Source organism: Triticum dicoccoides, chromosome 7A, assembly GCF_002162155.2.
Source record: "Triticum dicoccoides isolate Atlit2015 ecotype Zavitan chromosome 7A, WEW_v2.0, whole genome shotgun sequence".
NCBI lineage: Eukaryota > Viridiplantae > Streptophyta > Magnoliopsida > Poales > Poaceae > Triticum > Triticum dicoccoides.
This window is the reverse complement of record NC_041392.1, coordinates 71,285,668-71,291,111: the sequence shown is the minus strand read 5'-3', so window position 1 is coordinate 71,291,111 and position 5,444 is coordinate 71,285,668. Positions and strand designations below refer to the sequence as shown.

The 5,444-nt window shown below is 48.6% G+C and overlaps 1 long non-coding RNA gene across 1 annotated transcript; it reads left to right on the top strand.

Moving 5' to 3' along the window:
- The first annotated feature begins 1,399 nt into the window (after positions 1–1,399).
- LOC119330454 lies at positions 1,400–2,244 on the top strand. The gene is made up of 2 exons (XR_005160107.1): positions 1,400–1,662; positions 1,739–2,244. It is a non-coding gene; the product is annotated as an uncharacterized LOC119330454 (long non-coding RNA).
- The last annotated feature ends 3,200 nt before the right edge of the window (positions 2,245–5,444 follow it).

The window sequence follows — 5,444 nt, the reverse complement described above, 5'->3', positions numbered from 1 at the left end:
ATAGTAGAAGAGTGTGAGAATGGCAAGACTCAACCCCGAACTCAATGCGCACCGCGGCCGTGTCCACGGCGATCGTGGCCGAAACGATGGTGAGTGTGGTGAGGCGTCTGGCGGTCGTGGCCACCACCCTTGGTTGGGGTACTTCACCCCCTGGGGTGCGTCGTTCCCACCCCCTCGCGTGCCCTGGTTGCCCCTTGAACTCTGCAGGCATCCTCGGGCCCCGGCTTGGTGCGCAGACGCATGCGTACCTGGTTATTTACTCTAGCGTGCCGCCTGCTCCGTACGCCGCCCCTTCGTACACGTGGGATGCTAACGCCATGCGGCACGCCGCGCCCAGCTACGGCGCCGCGTTCCCCTGGAGCCGGAGTGGATAATTGACACATGAGCTGCATCTCACGTCACCTCAGACTCAGGTAGCCTCACCTTGTCTCGTTCTCCATGAGCGTCTGATTCTCGTTCCATAATAGTCGGTAATGGGGCATGCCTTCCTGTTGTTGGCATCGGTAGCGCTCTCCTTCCCCTCGCCCGTTACATCTTTCCAAAATCCTTCTCTCTCCTAATATTGTTAAGAACCTTATTTAAATCTGACAATTTACTCGTGAAAACCTTGTTTCTGTGGAATTTGACCCTGCTAGTTTTACCATGACGGATCTGGTCAGCAAGGCCCTTCTCTTGAGGTGCAATAGTGGAGGTGATCTCTATCGTTTTCAAGCATTCATGGTGCGCTCCTCTCTGATGGTCCTCACCGTCCAGTCATCCAACTTGTGGCATCGCAGACTTGCCCCCCCCCCCCAGCTCATCTACTTAAGCTCATTCCCCCCTTGATTTCTTAGACTCATGTAACAGAGATGTCTGTGACTCCATGATTTGCACTGCATGCCAACTCGGCAAACATACATGCCTCCCCTTCCCCACCTTTACATCCTTCACCACCGCGCCTTTTCAGTTAGTCCACTATGATTTATGGACATTGTCAGTTGTTAGCTTTTCTGGTTATAATTATTACCTTGTCATATTGGATTATTTTCTCACTGTTCATGGCCATTTCCTTTGCGAGCCAAATCTAATACGTCTCGAACATGGAGTTTTCTGTTTTTAAATTTCAAAATGCAAACAAACTCCGAAATGCATGAAAATTCAGTTGGAAAATATGTTCAGATGTTTGTCTCCAAATAAAGTACAAAAAAATAGATTCCATATCATTTATCCATGTCCAAGAACAAATTAAGTTTAGTAAAATAAAACTAAGAAAATAAGGGGAAAAAACAACAAAAAGCGGTACGTACGTGGGTTTTGAACCCAATACCTCATTTACATTTCTAAGGCCACAAAACAACTATATTAAGCTACTGTTTTAATCTAAACACACACCGGACGTTCTTATAGTAGTAGAAGATATTTTCTAGCCTGCTGCCTTCTGATTGGCTGAACCAGACCTCCCACAGATCACACCTCTCCACCGTCCATCCTTAGCTGATCCAACGGTCCCCGCTCCTTCTACTCTCTATCTGTGCCTTCCCTGATTCTTATCCTCTCACAGCCACACGAACGAGAGCACCATGACAGCAGCAGCCGCGCCCGAGGAAATCCACAGCTCGCAGCCATCGGACGCCGCCGTCCGCGCGAAGGGCCGCCGCCCGAACCTCCCACCACAGCACGCCGGTGAGCCGCGCCTTGCGCCGCCTCTCTCTTTCTCTCTCTCCTATGTTCTCCTCTCTAATCTCTCTCCTCCTTGCAGCAATGGAGGCCGAACGCCCATGGCATCGTCCGAGCTCACCTCCCAGCAGTCATACTCCTTTGAAATCATCGGGATCTGGCTGGAGCCGGACGCCAACGCCCCGTTCCTACCTCCCCGCCTCGCTTGGGTCGTCGGCCACCTCGACGATGTCATACCGCTCGCGGGATCCAGCGCCACCGTTGGCTGGCCACTTCCTCCTGGAGGAGACGCCTCCACATCGGCGCCTCCTCACATGAGCAGCAGCGAACGCCTCGCTAAGGGCATCTCTGGTGGTGTTTTTTTAAATTGTTTTAAAGAAGTTTGCCAGATCTGTGCCTAAAAAACAATGGCGTTGAACTCCGATTGACGCCCCGCGAAGGCTGGGCGGCGCTTGATGTGGTGGCTGCAGAATATCTCCGGGCAAAATAGTAGGCCAGATCTAGGGGGGAAATCTTTAATTCCAAGTTTTTGGTTGTGTATTTTTTCCTTTTGGTAAAAATAAAATTTAGTTATCTGGTATGTTTATGCAATTTTCCTTTTTATCTATAAGGCAATGAGCATATATAATAAAGCAAAACTTACTGACTCAAAGTTTCCATGGACCAAGAAAAACAAATGGATCGGCTAATGTCTCAATTGAAATTAGTGGGTCTTGGACGGATAGGAAATTTAATGGGCCAAAATTCTTATGATGAGCCGATGGTCTTGGATAGAGTTGAAATTTAGTGGGCCAAAACTCTAACTAGGCCGACTACTACATGGGCTGCCATGTCAGATCCATGTTGGCGGCCATGTCATATGATGACATGGAATGCATGATTAACGCCGTTATTTGATAGTAAATTGTGACGGCCAAGAACCGTCATGGATCCATGACGGCTTTGTAGATCCGTCATGGAGTGCATGGTGGTCAAATTATGACGCGATATATATGACGGATTTCAAATCTGTCAAGGACGACTGACGGATTTGCACACATATGTGACAGTTCGAATCAGTCATGGATTAACACATTTCTTGTAGTGTAGGTGCGTCAAAGCGCCCTTTGTTTCTTAATGAACAGATGTCCCAATGGGTCGAACTTCATAGGATCTCCGGCTCTGCCATGAAGGACGTCGTAGTCCGGTTGTGGCCAACCGGGTCTGTTCCGAATAGCTATTTCAGTTTAGTGCAAAGGCTTGTTGACGTGGTGCCGCGTATCGATGCTGTGAAGCGGTTTGCGTGCATTGAGGGTGCACAGATGGCTTTTGTCCGAGTTAAGACGTTCTGGGGGAAGATGAAGACCATCGATGTTGCGACGAAGGGTCCACCCAAAGGCAAGGACCGTCCGGAACCGGAGCATTATTTTTAAGACGTCCTAGAGGCCGCCCGCTTTGTAGAGGGTCGGTGCTCAAAAGACATAATGTTCGAGTGAGTTGTATGAAAATTGTAAAAACAATTTTATAGTTAATCTATTTATGTTTTGATTGAAAGCTTGAATTCCTCCTGTGCTGCCGTTTTGATATAATTTGAAAGTTTTCCAGTCATCGGCATCAGCCCCCTCGTAGGAAGTACTAGGGTGTTCGGAAAAGCATTTAATCACTCTTTATCCAATGTCTTGGTCCATGAAGGAGGTGATAATGTGGCGAACCAGGCAATCGGACTATAAGGCGTTAACACTTTCACTTAGCCATAGGAGTTTTATGGAGGGGCTACGACATAGCCCCTGGTATGTATGCGGCATATGGTACCTTACATATGTGACCTGAAAAAGATCCCTCGTGTGAAATGGAGAATCGCTAAAGATTCTAATAAATCATCAAGTGGTTGACTAGCTCACGTCGCATCACGACAGTCAGTTTTCAGCTTTCTCTACTGAGGTGCTCGTCCGGTTTAGACCAGGGCACAATCGCAGTAGTTCTCCCTTTACTACCCTAGCCGATAGAGCGGAACGTAGGGTAGAAAGCACAGGAGCCGGGCAACCCAACTATTGACCCAAGACAATGATTCAGAGCTAATGCATACAAGACCAGGACTCATTTGTTCCCACACCGAGCCCCTGGCAAGTTAGGCCAAGGTATTTTTATGAAATAACCGTAGGAGCCATATTTGTCGAGAAAACCATACGGATGACTAACTCGGATATTCTTTACTGGTAACTGAGCGATATGCCGATATTTACTTATGATATATGTATATAAAAGCCATCCCCCGGCTATTTGACATGCTCGGGGTTGGAGGTGGAGGAACATGCATAGTACAGGCTCGAAAAATAGAGAGTACAGTCTACAAAAAAGTTATTTTGGACCTCCTGTCGCACGTCTGCGCCGCTAGTCCTCGGTGGGGGAGTCCTTGATGGACATAGCCCCTTAGGTGAGTATACGGATCCGGACTCCGATAGAGCCGGTTTCTGATTTTTATCCTATTCGTTGCCTGTTTTTAATGGATATCGAAAGAGGAAATAAAAAAAGAAAGTAAATAGTTGTACATGGGAAAAGGTTACTAGAGTGCTCGCAGGCTTATCCCTATTGTGCTTCCGCCGATGCCCATGGTATCTTGAGTGCGTAATGATGTACGCGTGGTACAAACTTTGTAGGTGTACGAAGTGGGCGGCAGTAGCTGGGTTGCTATTGCCGTTCTAGGGGTAGTCGATCCTTGGGTGGAGACTGCTTCAGACCCCCGATTTTTTGTTGGTGAACCTTTCCGTCATCCCTCTCGCTTGGCGGCTTCCTTCCCCTGTGTTCGGTGTTGAGCTTGCCGGCCTGTTTAAAGACCCATCGGTTTCTGTTGGTGTGATTGGCTGGTTTATCGGGGTGGCGATGAATCTGGCAAGGTCGATCCAAAATCCTGTCTAGGTTGGATGGTTCATCTCGGTTTGCCCTGGATGGTTTCTTCCGCTGACCGGGCTTGGGGTTGTTAAATCCGGCGTTGACCGTTGTATTGCCTGATCTTTCATTGTCAATGGGACTATTGTTTTTGCTTCCTTGTGGCTTGTCGTTTGCGTCTCAGATTTTGGAGGTGCCTTGGTTGCTGGTGCCATTGCTTCTACGAGAGAGCCAGATGCCTTCCCCCGCGCAAAAGCGAGTCATCAGAGCAGTGAGAGCTGTCATGGATTTAGGTCCTTCTTGGCCAAGGTAGCGTGCAAGCCATTCGTCCCGGACGTTGTGTTTGAAAGCCACGAGGCTTTCGCGTCCGGACAGTCGACGATTTGGTTATTTTTGACTAAGAACCGGGTCCAGAGCTCCCTGTCTGATTCGTCGGGCTGTTGGACGATGTGACTTAGGTCATCGGCATCCGGTGGCCAGACATGTGTTCCTTGGAAGTTATCGAGGAAGGCCTCTTCCAAGTCCTTCCAGCCGCCTATGGAATTTTCAGGCAAGCTGTTTAACCAGTACAAAGCTGGTCCTTTTAGTTTTAGTGGGAGATATTTAATGGCGTGGAGGTCATCTCCACGGGCCATATGGATGTGGAGGATGAAATCTTCTATCCATACTGCGGGATCGGTTGTTCCGTCGTATGATTCAATATTGACGGGTTTGAATCCTTTGGAAAATTCATGATCCTCCGCTAATTCGGCCATCCTGCAACTGATAGAGTGATTCGGTCTCTCCAGAAGACTCGTCGTCGGCGCAGACAATGGTTTCTTGTGGCTTGCCGTTTGCGTCTCGGATTTCAGAGGTGCCTTGGTTGCTGGTGCCATTGCTTCTACAAGAGAGCCAGATGTCTTCCCCCTCGCAAAAGCGAGTCA